Source organism: Lactuca saligna, chromosome 6 (genome assembly GCF_052625555.1).
Source record: "Lactuca saligna cultivar CGN05327 chromosome 6, ASM5262555v1, whole genome shotgun sequence".
In the NCBI taxonomy this organism is placed as follows: Eukaryota; Viridiplantae; Streptophyta; class Magnoliopsida; order Asterales; family Asteraceae; genus Lactuca; species Lactuca saligna.
This window is the reverse complement of record NC_136422.1, coordinates 179,707,333-179,723,151: the sequence shown is the minus strand read 5'-3', so window position 1 is coordinate 179,723,151 and position 15,819 is coordinate 179,707,333. Positions and strand designations below refer to the sequence as shown.

The window sequence follows — 15,819 nt, the reverse complement described above, 5'->3', positions numbered from 1 at the left end:
GAGTTTGCACTTGGTATGAGTTTGTTTTACGCCCACCAATATTGAATCGTCCAATATTTAATGATTTGGATTGTTGGTTTACTACACCGACTCCCCTCTGAGCAACACGTGTGGGATGCATTTTTTAGATTTTTTCCAGAGAATTTAGTACTTTTATGAATTTTAAGGTTATCGGGAAATTATCATATAATTGAAAATTATAGATAACTTTGACATATCTGAATCTCGAAATTCGGGATTTCTAAAAAGAACAAAGAAAATACTCGGAACTAGGTGTAAATGAGCCGAGTCGAGCCCGAGTTTGACCAAGCTCGAGCTCGGCTCGTTTAATTTTGAGGAAGTTCGAGCTCGAGCTCGATCTCGATTCGAGATTTAAAATGAAGCTCGAGCTCGGTTCGTGAACAATTTAGTGGGCCCGCGAGCCTAATCAAACATAAACGAGCCTCTATATATATGTATGTGTATGTGTGTGTGTGTTTATATATATATATATATATATATGTATGTGTGTGTATATATATATACATACACACACACACACACACACACACATATATATATATATATATATATATATATATATATATATATATATATATATATATATATATATATATATATATATGCTCATTTAAGCTTGTTTAGGCTCGCGAGCCCATTAATTGAAGCTCGGCTCGAGCTCGTTTAATAAACGAGCCTTATGTTTAGGCTCTGGCTCAGGCTCGTTTAATTCGATCTCGAGTCGAGTTTTTAACGAGTCGATCTCGAGTAGCTCACGAGTAGTTCGGCTCAATTACACCCCTACTCGGAACGGGTCATCCTAGAATTATCATAACTGAAAATTATAGATCATTTCGAGTCATTTCAATTAATTTATATTTCATTTTCTAAAAATAATAAACAAGTTTGGAATGGAACATTTTGAACTAATAAAAAAAATTGTTATGTAAAGAAAATATACATTTCATTTTCGTATTGACATATCAGATCAACTTGAAAAATATTTGGTCTTTTAATAAATTCTAATAAAAAGTTAAATAAACATAGCTTAATGGAAGTATATTTATGATATAGTCGGCTTAAAATCAAACATTTAATTGAAAAACGATTAATCATATAGATCATGGCTTTGAAAAATGATGAACCATACAGATCAAATATCCAATAAATCAAACCACATTCTCAACTTAATCTGTGAGTACACACTATAATAAAATACCATTTAGTGGCATACATTTTTAATGACATATTTTTTATTCAACTAGTGGTATAATTTATATGTCATTATAAGTTTAATATATTTAATAACATTTAAAAATTTATGTCACTAATATTAAATCTTATTAATGACATAAAAATTTAAAATGCTACTAAAAACTTCATATTTTTTTGTCATATATTTTTTATATGTCACTAAACTTTTATTGTGCGGTTTTACTAATTTGTTTTTGTGCCACTAAAAAGATTGAACTTATTCTTATCCCTTTTTCAATAATGAATCAGTTTTTAGCTAAAAAGTATATATGAAATTTAACATTTCCCCATTTCTTATACATGTCCCCTTTTACTTTGTAGTTCTCAGAGAGCAGAGACTAATTGTTTTTTTACCCTAATTTCGTCACTCTCTTTCTCTCTCATATGCTCACATACCTAACACCACCTCGATACCGCCATTGCCGCTCACTACTTCCATCTCCGATATCACAACACCAACGTTGCTACGCTACACGATTGTGATACTATCCTCCACTATACACTAGAAATTTAGACTCCGCACAAGGAATCTCCATCTATTCTCTGCTCGATTTCAATGAGGTATTCTTTTCTTCACTCTAACCATCGAAATTGATTATCTCAACCAGAAGAGAACGTTGTTTGGATACGAGACTTTAAATTGAAGTGAATAATCAATATTAGATAACCAGAAAATCACTTGATTAGTTCAAACTTTAAAGAATAGATACCTAATTCTATCACTTCCTTTCTAAAAAAAGATACCTAATTTTATATTTATCTTATTAGTAATTTCGTCAATACAATATCATATTATGCATCCATTTATCTTCCCTCTAGATAATCATAGATCGTAATTATAGACAATAAATTAAGCATGTTGTGGATACCTAGTTATCTGTCTATCAAGCTCAACGAATCTTGTCTGATCATTTCTCATTGTGAAGCCAATCTCAAAAAAAGAAATGATAGTGTCCGAAATGGTTTTCCATTAGCAACAATATATTAATTTGTGAGTTAGAATATAATCAAAATAAAAATATGTGTTACTACATATCTATGACCAGGTCTGGAGATCTTAGCATATCCTTGCAATCAGTTCTTGAAACAAAAGCAGGATCTAGCGAGTAAATGGAAGAATTTGCATGCACAAGGTTTAATGCCATATATCCCATCTTCCAGAAGGTCGGTTTTTTGTCACACTTACAAAACATACATGTTTTTTGAACCATAAATAACTCATTTTCATAAATGAACTGAAGTTTGAAGGGTGAAAATGTATATAGTTAGTTGTTTCTTTGTTAAAGATTTGTGTTAATAGACCAAAAGCATCACCTGTGTACAAGTTTCCTAAAGAAAAGAAAAGGGAGGGTTTATTGGGTCTAGCATCAAATGGAACTTCACTAAGTTTCTAGTGGATAAATAAGGTCGAGTCATAGGTCGTTATGGGCCAAATGCTACACCATTATTCATTCATGGAACAATATTCCATGAATATTTATTCTCTATTATGCATCACATGCAGTGAGTTTATTATTAAATTTAACTTGTTTATTGTTATTGCAGGGAGATATTCAGAAAACACTTAATGTAGAGTGAAAAGCAGCTGAAGGAATGGGATTTACCTTTATAAAAACCATCTGAAAGTGTGATGGTTTAAGCCATAAACCCTCCATAAGTCCATATTAATAACTAACATGTATGATTGTTTTTACTTCCATTCTTATAGTTTTTTCTTTATTGGTGATCATGTTATGCCGAAGTTTAAGCTTATAGTTGCATATTCAGAGGACTAACTTTACCATGAATTCCTCATCTAATCAGTATCTCAACTCAAAGAGGATGGATGTAGATGATCTTATACATCAGTTTAGCATGTGGGGAGATTTCAAAGGCAATATCTATCAGGATGCATATGTTGTCATTATAGGGATGGATGCAAAGCTAAACAACCATGTAATCATTTAAAATGCTCATCTTTCTTGTTATCCTCATAATTTTTTTATTGCTTTTCTTAAAAAAAGAATGTATATTGTTGTGTTTTTAATCGGAGAATGCTTGATACACAACAACTGGACCTTCCAATCTTTTCGATCAAGAAGCAAGTAAACCATGTGATAAGGTACAATATGCTAATGACTAGCCTTGCTATTAACCGATATTAGAAGTCATGATATTCTACTTTATTTACCATTTTATATTTTTAGTTACAATTAATAACTAAAGTTTACTTTACATGTTTAAAGATGTCTTGCACAAAATGGTGAAGAACCTCGTAAAAGTCGTTTGTGGAAAAAGGTAGGGGATGTGAAAGAGAAATCACAATCATTTTCAATTTCGAATTCTAAAAACTATGAAATTTAAACTATCATCTAGTTATACAAAAATATGCATAAAATTATTATTTTTTTAGTATGCTTTCATTTAACAACTTATTATGAACATTGCATTTTGTTATTAGGCCTATATGTTCGGTAGAAGTTAGTCGTTTGAATCTGCTTCATCTTGAACAAGAACTTGAACAAAGTAAGCCACAGGTAAGTTAGCATTCATTTTCCATTTGTGGCTTATTTTAAAATACTTATCTTTCCATAGCTTCTTTTGATGTTTAATTATTAAAAAACAATTTATGCAGGTTGCTTTATTGAGTGGTGGATTCAATGCTAATCATCTTGGGATCACTCGAGCTGCAAACTCAAAGTTTACAAAATTATATGAAGTTTGGGGAAGAAGTTCAAATGCAATGAATTGTAAAGTTTTTTTTTTGTTACTTTTTTAGTTTTTTATATATATTTAATGTCTATATGATTGACATTTAAACATATTTGGCATCAATGTAAAATAGTGAAATTTTTATTATTTTCTATGGATCATATTTTAATTAGCTTTTTTATTTTATATCATAGATAAAAAATATGTCACTGTTAGTAGTATAATGTTAGAATCACATTAATATGTAATGGCACAAAATATATGCCACAAACTTTTATTGTATTGTGGCAATTAAAAAGTGCCACTAAAATAACATAAATTCTAAAATTGAATTAGTATTTACCAGCACAAAATATATGCCACAAAAAAATATTCTACGTGACAAATTAAAATATGCCACAAAAGCCTTAAAAACCACAGCGACAAAAGAAATAAGCGTCACTAAAGGGTTTTAGTGGAAGCGTTTCTAGTGACACTTATTATATGTGCCACTCATTCTCTGAAAAGCCGTTAGTGACATTTTTTGGGTTTTAGTGGCACTTTTTGTGTGCCACTAAATGACATAGTTTTTGTAGTGACATGTCAAAATAATATCTTAGGTTTCAGAAGCAAGCGTAGTAAGTAATATCAGACTATAGAATGGAATTTGGTAATGCCAATAACTCAGCTCCTAAGTCTTGATTACCAAAAATAAACATTTGAAAAGCTTTTTAAAAATCATTTCCTTGTATCACAATCATTTCCAAAACCATTTTCATAATCATTTTAATACTAGTAATTATAAGTTTAAGTATAGATATGATCATAATCAAAGATGCAATTCACATGTAACTAACACCATTCCTAATCTACTACTTTTAGCTTAGTTTCTTTCAAGTAGGGTCTTAGTGGTCTCTTGGCCTATATCGGGTAATAAGATAACACTAGCCCGTTGTCGACCACCAAGGACAACTTTTACGAAATTCATGACCATCACAAGAATGGTCGAGGAATATGTTTGTAAATTCCATCCCCGCGACCAATAAGGTTAACTAAGGGAGTTGATCCCTTGATGTTCCTGGTGTAACATCCCAAAAATACTAATAAAATATTCATTTACAAACCACCAAGAACCATACAATCATTTGTTTAAAAACCAACCAATGTTTAAATTTATTCCAAGTATCAGAGTAAATCAAAACAGATAATACGAAAATAAACTCTAAAGAATGTAGTGCGATCACGCCGAGTCATGCCCATTGGAACCAGAATTACCTAAATTATTAAAACCACAAAACCGTAAGCACAAAGTTTAGTAAGTTCCCAAAAATACCACATATGATACATATCAATGGGACCAACCCTAGGGGTGTATAGCAACCATACATGAACGTTGCGATACAACCATAGTCTTACAATCACTTCCAGGTTAAAACCTAACTGCAACCTTTCCGCCATGATCCAACCATGGTCTTCCATGTAAGTCACAAAGACAAACAGTGTTGTGATCCAACCCCAGTCTTTCATACAAGTGTTATGATCCAACCACATTCTTTCAAGCAAGAGTACGAGTGATAATCTAGCAACCTATATAGTATAGTGACAAGACTCACCTCATAGACGTTGTCCACAACTAACAACCATTACATCTAATAAATGGGTGCTATACACCTCCTTATAAACCACACAAGATAAACCCTTAGTCCAGCTTCTAAAAAAAGCTAATTGACCGAAAGTCAACCAAGTCAAAAGTCAAATGGTCAAAGTTAAAGTCAACTTTAGATGGTTGTCACGCCGTCGCCATCCTTATCCATGTCGTGGTGGCTTCTCGACAAAATAGTCGAGCGAACCTTAGTCCCCAAGTTGTGGCGAGCAAACTGCAACGTTGTGCAAATTAGGCTCTCACAGCCTAATGGATTAAGCTCTCAATCCATTAATCCACTCTATTCCAACTTTCCAGAAAGCGTCCTAAGGTCCAACACAAAATAAAAATCGATGTTTTTCAGTTATGCATGTCCAATGTAAGTCTAGCACTCAAACTAAGTAAAAATGGAAACATGATACAAAATTCACAAACCACATTCAACTCTTAGATCCGTAAGATATAATGCCTATGTGACACGGAAGAACCATAAGATTGCTAACTTTACACCATCCATTCACTCTAACCAAAACCATGGACCAAAAACATATTAAGTGGCCTAATATTAGGTCTAAGGATTTAATGAGCAAGGTGAAGACTTTATACCTCCAAATGATCAGAAATGAAGTGAAGATACAAGATCCAAGATGGAATCGAGCACACAAACACCAATATGAGCTCATTTTTCTTTCAACCTTCACAAAGTTGGCTTCACACACTCAAACACACATATTGAGGCTAGATTTTGGATGGGATAAGATCCCAGAGGGTGGAGGCTACCAAACGAGGCAACCTTATGAATTAGTGCCCTTAAATAGGGCACCAATCCCAAAAATTAAGTTTTTAGCCCAAACATGTCCCCACATCGTGGCCACACATCATGGGAGGCTAAATGAAATATGCATCCAACCGGGCTATGCCACATCATGGTGTGCCTCCTTAATGTTGTTGCCTTCCAAAACTCATAAATTAATGAAAAATTCAAACCTCAAAGATTTGGATGTTACACCCGGTCACCCACGAGCCAACCCACCTTAGCATGCAATTCATATATATATATATATATATATATATATATATATATATACATACATACATATATATATATATATATATATATATATATATATATATATATATATATATATATATATATATATATGATGTTATAAAAGTTTCTTCAACACCATATAATCAATTCCTTTTTAATTTGTAAAAACTAAATAGCAAGGAATTATATATATATATATATATATATATATATATATATATATATATATATATATATATATATATATATATATATATATATATATATATATGGTTAGGTTTATGTGAGAGCACTATATTTTATGCGACGGAGAGATGCAATCCTAGTCACTTATTTTGTAGAAAAAAAAATATTTTTAAAATACAAAATAATTGAAAATTTTTGAATTTTTTTTAATATTATTTTCATCACTTTTTTATCCAAAAAAATAATTAAAAAAATTATAGTTTTTTTTTTTTTAAATATTGTAGTAGAATATTAGAATATTGTAATAGAGTATTAGAATATTTTACATATCTGACAAATCTACTAGAATACTAGAATATTCTAACATTCTAAAAATCACACAGGGCCGAGGTTGGTCGGCTTAGCAACTCGGTGGTATTTTGCTGATGAGAGAGAAACGATTTTCTATCTTTTTACCCATTAACTCACATTCCTTTTTAATAAAATACTTCCTTTTCAAAAATATAACCGTTTTTTTTTCCAAATTTTAAACTGTCAATCTTCAACTATATCGTCATCATTATTCATTCTTCACCCCCCATTCAAATCTTCTTAATTCAATTCTCTTAACTTTTTTATTTTTCATCTCCATCTAAACATCATCACTAAAAATGGCTCGTGTTTGGTCTCCCAAAAAAGAGATGTTACTGGTTCATTCATGGATTGATGTAACAGAAGATCTAATCCATATTAACGACAATCCAAGTAGTTTTTTGTGGAGAGTCACCGACACATATAACAGTCAAGCCCTTGTTCCTCAAAGTAAATATCAACTCTTTTCCAAATGGAGACATGCAAATGCATTTTCAACTCATTTTAACAATGTATTTAGTAGGGTGATACATGAAGCCAAAAATTGTTAAAATGAAAATTCTTTGCTAGTGAATGCTCTTCAAGCTCATGTTGAAGCTGACAAATATTTTAGGTTTGTTGAGTTTTGGCAAATTGTAAGACATTTCCCAAAATTTGCTCAAATTTAATCTCGATGTCTTTTAACTTAAGTTTTTTTTTTCTAGTGTGTTATGTTTTTTAAGTTTAAGTATGTATTAGTTTAATTTCAAGTATGTTATATTTTTTTAAGTTGAAGTGTGTGTATTATTTTAATTTCAAATGTGTTCTGTTTTTTAAGTGTTAGTGTGCGCCCTTTTTTGAAATGAAATTTTAATTTAAAAAAAAAATAGTATTTTGAAATGTTTACTTTTTTTTTTACAAAAAATATCATAGCAAGTGCGGCAACCTTTGCAATGAAAATAAAAAATTAAAAAAAAATACAAAAAATGGTAAAGATGATATGGATTATATGGACCGTGGCAATGTGTAAAGCTGTACTCTTTTTTTTATGAGATAGAAATATATTAGATGATGACGCCTTTTATCTTGTCTTTTATATGTTCTATTTTTGGCATGGTAGGCTAACCGCCTTCGTAGATGGCTTCATACCATGTAAGCAATGGATGTGAAGACAGATGAAAACTAAGATATACTAAGATTAAAATTGTTTTGATACAGATTAACAACATCATTTTGATATATTTAGTGTTGTAATTTATCGCCATCGACGCCACCATGTTGTTTGTGTATGTTAATATTTTGTAAACATAAGGCGTATAGAATTATGGTTTTAAAATAAAAACGTTTTTTCATAGAAACCTTATTAACGACAAGTTTTGAAATATTAGATTTTATAGTTCAAAATAAATATTTTGTAACTTATCCAAACTCTAAGTATTATGATATAAAATGAAGTTTTATTAAAGATAAGATACCGTTTATTATTGTATGCATGTAATATATTTGACATTACATGTTTTTTAATTAGAACTAGAAAGGTTGTCTCCGCTACGCGGGGGTCAAAAGCTTTTAATATTGTTTCCGAATCGATAAATATAACAGACGTAGAAAGTGCAAGGATGGAAAACCCGAACTTTGCCCTGGATCGTTTTTTTCATGTTTTTATGAAAAAATGTAAAAGTTTTGACTGCAAGGACCAGAAGTGTCAAAATGGCTAAAGAATTAAAGGGGTAGAATTAGTAACTTTTTTGAAAAATGATCAAAGTTGTCAAACCGTTAAAGTTTTGTGGTCAAACTTTAAATATTAAAAGGTTCCTAAAAAGTATAAAAATATTGATTGCAATGACCAAAAATGTCAAATTGACTAAAGAATGAGGAGCAAAGTTGCCAAAAAACATCCAAAATTATTATTCCTAACTTTGAAGTCCAACAATAAGGACCAATTCTGCTAAAAAAATAACAAGTTTACTATTTCTAAGATTCATTTCTTTAATATATATATATATATATATATATATATATATATATATATATATATATATATATATATATATATATATATATATATATATATATATATATATATATATATATATGGAAAAGTGAAATCTAACCACCTGCAATATCTCTTGATGGCCTAAATGTATTCGAGATATCTATAACTAGTTATAGGTCGATTATACAAATTTCTCTACTTGAATGATTTGATCGGAAATCTCTTGGCATAAAGGATACCCAAGCAAAAGAAATCTAGGGCATAGATAAGATCAAACATATCTATTAATTAAAAAGTTATTTTGAATCTCATACATCTAAGAATTATAATTTGTGTAACTGATAGAGATATATACCTTGTTGGAATGTATAATGAGAAAAAAAAACACCTAACCATTTATTTATTTGCAACTTCGTTCTTAGAATTTAAATCGTTAATGTTTTTGGAAACAAAGGAGTATTAATTTTAAAAGAAATACATACTAAAGTAACATCAGAGTTTGTATGTTCGAACCAAGAAGATTAAAATAGTTGATCATTGTATAAGTATTCAGATTCGTCAATGAATTGAAATGAACTTGAAAAACATAATTGATAAACGTCAAAAAACTTCAAAGAAATTAATTTCAATCACGAAATTATATATTTACGAACAACTTTAAATCTATGATGAAATTAAAAAAATTCTCCAAAGAGTTGAACGAATCATGCTTCGATAACAGTTTAGACTCGAGCATGTAAGAACAATTCACAAAAATAATAACACAAGATGTAAGAACAATTCACAAAAATAATTAACACAAGTGTGGGAAAGACTCGTAAACCTAACACAATGACTAACACATTATATATAGGCACATAGGTGCAGTAGATTTGAATATTAAAATACATAGACAAAGACAATAATGTGTGCAAATTGTGCCATGTAATAAAAATATATATCAAAAGAACTTAATAAGCTCTAGACAATACTTTGATATATATTTTACATTTGATATGCTCTGAACTCTATTAGCTATCGGAAGTGAGGATTTCGACATGTTCCATACTTTCGACATCTTCACAACAAAACATGACACAACAAAAGTTATGATATTTTTGAAATTTATATAAACATGTTCAACATTTATTCACATAGAAATAGGCATAACAAATAAAACGATACTTTTTCTCTGGTCTCAAATAACAATATTTGTACTTCAACAATAACATAGAATATAAAATATAGTTTATTGTCTTAACTAATTATTTAAATCGATATGATTTTAAAAATAAGCTTCTGAAACGGTCGAAAGTTCAGTACAATCTTGTTGACACGAATTAATTTCGGAACTTGGCACATGGGTCAAGACGCGACCCTGATAATGATTTGACGTAAAATCGGCTTATCAGTCTAGTATAAATAGTTCTATGGATTCTCTAATGGGTTCCTTTCAGAAATTGAAATCAAGATCGGTGAGGAATGGTTACGACTTAAAGGTATGGATAGGTGAGCCTTGGTTTGAGTGAATTGGAGCAACACTCGTGTGAATCCAGTCTCAAACTAAGGAAAATGATTTTCAAAATGGTTTTCAAATGGTTTTCAAATGGTTTCCAAAATACTTAAGGAGGATACGATGTGTACGATCAGCCGGAGCCAGTAAGTAGACCACAAAATACCATATTGTTATTTGATATTGTGATATGCTAGAACAACATGCTAGTAATAGGCTAGGGATCTTCAGGAATTGCATGATAGAATTGTCTGATTATATGATGTTAGGTAGCATAGGATTCTTCTTTATATGAAATTGACATCATTACTGCAATTGCTTAGTGTATGCATCATAGTTGTACATAACTAAGATTCTACTGCCTGAGAATGTTTGGTTTGGCTTTATTTCATGTTCTTGTTGCATGAAGGGCTTAGGGTAGGATCAGTTATTCGATTGTCTATAGGATCCAGCGTTATTTATGGCTAGCATACACGAGTGTTGTAGGGTTGGTTGAAGTTTTATGAGTCAGTGGTGTAGCGGGTCAGCGCGATGAATGATTAGCCACTCTGAGGAGAGTAAGAGCATGGTGAAGGTGCAGCCGTGGTACGGAAGTTGAAGATCAAGGATTTCGTATGAGGATCTGTCTGACTTTATTGCATTTTAGTGCCAGTCGGCTCCTCTGCATGAATGATGCTTGCTTTGTGCTTTGTGGAACTCATGGGTGATGTGAGTTAGCTATTAGTTGAATATGTCAAGTCACATGTGAAAAAGGTTGGATAATCTCAGAGTGACGGATTTGACCCTACTACACAGCTCTCCTTTGAGTAAAACTGTTGTAGGGATAAGTTTGTTACTCGAAGGATTATCTGAGCTTTGTTGCATGTGATTGTATTCATGGAATAACTAATTGACATTGTGAGGAGTTCTTCAACAGCTGATGGTAGAGAAGTTTCGAACCCTAGGATAGCCTAGGGAGTATTATAGTGTAGTTGTTTCACCATTGAGCAGGTTTCAGGATTATTTTGTGATTAGGTCATAGAGGACCCAAGATGATTCTTGAGGAAAGTATGGATAAGTGTAGAAGGTAGTATTTGGCCTATACTACTGGAAGCACAAGATCCATACTTGATTCAAGGAAGATTTTAGGGATTCTAAGGACTGGTCAGAGAAGATAGCATGGTTGGATACCATGGTTCGAGGCAGTGGTTTCCTATATGTCGATCTTTTGGCTTGGGCTGTCCAGGCGAGGATGGATTTTGTGTTTGTTCAGGCACCTGTGGTGATATTGATGTGGGTTGAGTGGTTCAGACCCGGATGAGTATGTTGGTTGGAGGTCTTAGAGGTTGGCTAGAGGTCATACCTTGGGCCTCGTGGCATAGGGAGTAAGCAGTTGATATGATCATATTGGAATTGCATCTGGGATTTAAGTGGCAGATTGTCGAATTAGATTGTCGTTATCAATGGCAAGGATCTTGCCCTTCAGATTTCCGAGTTCAAAGGAGTGGGAAGGCTTGTGACCTCCCGAGTTAGGTTGGATTCTCACCTTGAGGTATATTGATCGCGGTGGTTGGTGATAGTATGTCAACGCCAGTGTACGCAAGTTGTTTGATGTGGCACGAGTACCGTAGCAATGCGAGCAAGGGCCGTATTCTTGGGAGATGGGAAGCCAGGTGTCGGGTTTTCATGTGGGTTGCAAGTAAGGGATGTAAGTGGTTATTATTGGAAATTCAGAGGTCTTCAGCTGGAATTCAGGTTTCTCTTGGGGATCGTTTGATCCGTATCCAAAGGATTATCCTGCATATGTTTTTCGTTCCATTATTAAGTATGGTGGTACCTAGTTAGATTGGTTAAGTTATGTTTTGGTTTCCTCACCAGTGGGTGGTGGTTCGAATTCTAAGTGGTAGAGAACTGGGATTCTCAGGTTGAGCGTCAGTCATTGAGGGTTTTGTCAGTTTGCTGTTTCGTTTGCTGCTTTAAGATTTGTTAGGCAGATGTTGATCGGTGAACCCTTTCCAGAAGCGGGTGGGTTGTGGTTCTCTGGTTTAGGTGTCAAGGTGTCCTAGACTATTGGTCCTAGAGTTCTTCTTTCAGTGGGAATTCTCTGAAGGATTAAAGTGGTGATAGTTTAAGAGCAAGGAATGTGTCACCTACCCTCATGTGCAATATGTTTATGTTCCCTTGGTCCTTGGGTATATTTACCCTCAATGGTGAAGTGGAGTTCTGATTCATAGCAGACTTAGGTTTTGGTACCTTATAGGTTAATCTTTGAGATCTTCTCGAGCTATTGGTGTAGTAATGGAATCCGTTCACTCTCAAACAAGTATGGGGTCTTGGGTGACCGATCATGAGGATGTTTTATGTTTTGATTTAGGTGGCCTTTCGATTATCTCTGGTGTTTCTTTTCTCCTCATATTAGATTACGAGTTTCTTAAGTATGTGTATGGGGTGCTCCTTGTGAGTTGGGCAAGAGGGCATTAGGGCTCTTGATTCAAATTATGTGCATAGTTCTCTTGGGTTTTAACTTCCGATTTGGATCAAGAGTGCAACCGTTATCTTATCTGCAGATCATGTGCGACTTTGTTTTTGTAAGGTTTTGCTTTGGGAGCAGCTATTTTGTACTCAGTTTGCGCAGTGAGAGTGTCGATGGTGTCAGTGAGTTATCAGGAACATTTCAGTCATATGTTGTGGGCCTAGTGATCATGATCGTTCATTTCTTCTGCTTGTAGTCCTTTCGGTGTGGACACATTGACGGGTGGTCGGGCGAATCGTAAATATGTTGGTTGGATAAGGGAAATGGTGAGGATTGAGGGAAGCATCAGTCAAGTATCAGAAAGTCTCAGCGGGTTGTATGCAAAATAATTCTAGTTATTCGCAATATGTTATTAAATTTGTGATCCTCAAGTTTAAAATTGCTTACGCAGGTGAAATTCATCAAGTACTTGGTGATTGTATCGAGTGGATGCCCAGGTGGGGGTGCACCAGAGTTGGTAAGGGTTGGATGTATCGTAGAAGTTCATGGTTTGATCGTTATTGATCGACAAAGCAGTGGATGGTATTGGCATAGCAAAGAGTCAAGGGTTGTTAACATTTTGGGTTCATCATATGGTTTGGTTTTGGGTTAATTCCACGGTCGGTGTGATGTGAGGATCATTCTTCTTGGTTCTGGTAGTGCCCTAGTTAGGGATTGGGGGTAGATTCAAATGGATATTCATCAGTTTAAGGAAAGGTTTCATGATGAGGTATCATGGATAGCCATTCTCGAGTAGGCTTTTGGTGGGAACTTGTGTTGGGAATCACGAGTGGGCCCGTGCAAGGTCTGCACCAGAGCGAAGGGGGTTTAAGTAATTTTTATGTCAAAGGTATCAGGTGGAGGTTTCAGAGTTTAGCTTATGCATCTGTGCTCAAGGGTGGCTCCATCTTGTGAATGAAGGGCAAGTGATTAGGTTTCGAGCTCTTAGCAATAGTGTATCGACCTGACAGTCGAGGAAGTCTATATATTGTATCTCTTGTGTGTTTATGGAATTGTTATCATAAAAGGTTGGATAGATTGTTCTATGGATAAGTGTCATGGTTTTAGCAATCAATTTAGTTTGGGAGGTCTGTCAGGGAGTCAGACCAATTCGATACCCAAGTTCGGATATATAAGATTGGGTCTTTGCATGGGACCATGGGTTATTCTTCTTCAGGTTGGCAGTTTCTGTTTAGCTTTGATTGTTTTGGGAAGGTCGTTTTATGTGCAGAATTTTTGGGTGCGTTCCTCAAGTGTTTGTTTTGTTATGAGTGTTATTCGGTGACGAAATATAATTTAAGTATAACTGATATGTAGTTGTATATGATCAGTGATTTCGCCCCTTTACGTGTCAAGATAATCTAGGTTGGAAGTATTGGTTTAGTATGAGCTTCTTATGGAATTGGTATGATAGTGAATCAGACTGGGTGGTCTGTCAGGAAGTTAGGTCAATTTGAGATTCGGGGTTTCAAGAGAGGTAGAGGTGGTTTTGCGTGGGTTTAAGCTCGTTTCTTCTTCAGGATGGTGAGTTTTACTAGGATTGGTTCCAGTTGCCTTGGGGAGGCGATAGGTTATCTTGGGTTGTGGTAGTGCAGCTCAGATTGTATGGCATGATGAGAAAAGTAAGGACATATTTCAAGGATAGAATTTAATTTATGTGGGGGAGAGTTGTAACATCCGAAACCTTGAAGAGCAATTGTTGAGAATAACCCTGTTTCTAGGTCAACTCGACGAGTTAGAGGGACTAACTCGACATGTTGAAGATGGAAGAATCGCGGGAATTAAATGAACCAACTTGACAAGTTGAGGAGCCTCAACTCGACGAGTTGGCAGCTGGGAGGGAAACCCTAATTTTTAGGGTCTTGCACCCTATTTAAAGGCCTTAAGTCCTCTTTCTAGCCTCCTTATCAGCCTCCATTGTTACCAAAACCCTAAAACGAGTTGTAGCCTCCATTGTCAAGTTTTTGAGCCTTGGAAGGAAGTTTGGTGTTCATTTTGTGCATTGTGAAGGAATTAGAAGATCTTGAAGTTTCTAGCCTGAAGAAGGAAATCGTGGATCCATAATCACTCCATTTCTTGCAATCACTTTAAGGTATCAAGTTCATACCTAGACTTTTAGGTGATTAGATCTCCTTATTTTGGGTTTTTGTTGTGTTTTGGCCTCTTTTTAGGGATGATGATATAGTGCAATTAAGGGGTTGTTCTTTCAGATCTGAGTAGGATTTGGTTCCCTTGAGCTTAAAGGTGCAAACTTTATGAGGATTTTGGTTTCATGCATGCATTAAGTCTATTATTAAGTCCATTCTAAGCTCAAGAGCTATTAGGAAATAATTTGTGGTTTATACTTTACTTTTGATATCTTTTAGAGTTCTCGGTCTAGGACCGAAAACACCATGTTTTCAGTGGTGTTTGGACCAAACGCAACTTGTGATTTCGGTGGGCTTAATGATGCTTTCGGTTAGCTTGGGCTTGGACCTGTTAAGGCTTTGTACTAGGTTTGTATAAAAAAATTTCCAATCATTTAGGAGTCAGAGTTGTTCATCATTATTGTATTCGGCTGTTAAGAAACTCTTGGTGTACTTGACAATTTCAACTAATAAATCGTGTGCATTAAGAGTTATTTGTGTGTTCTTGAATCACTATCTGATTTATATTCCGCATTCTTTAGATAATTTGATTGATATCGTATTGATCTAAGTGTTTTGGG

At 33.8% G+C, this 15,819-nt stretch overlaps 1 long non-coding RNA gene across 1 annotated transcript; it reads left to right on the top strand.

The window, feature by feature from the left end:
* The first annotated feature begins 1,555 nt into the window (after window positions 1-1,555).
* Window positions 1,556-4,092, top strand: LOC145003243 (uncharacterized). Its single transcript, XR_013661895.1, has 8 exons — window positions 1,556-1,815; window positions 2,301-2,418; window positions 2,800-2,932; window positions 3,058-3,189; window positions 3,287-3,355; window positions 3,480-3,531; window positions 3,695-3,770; window positions 3,869-4,092. It is a non-coding gene; the product is annotated as an uncharacterized LOC145003243 (long non-coding RNA).
* Window positions 4,093-15,819: the final 11,727 nt, after the last annotated feature.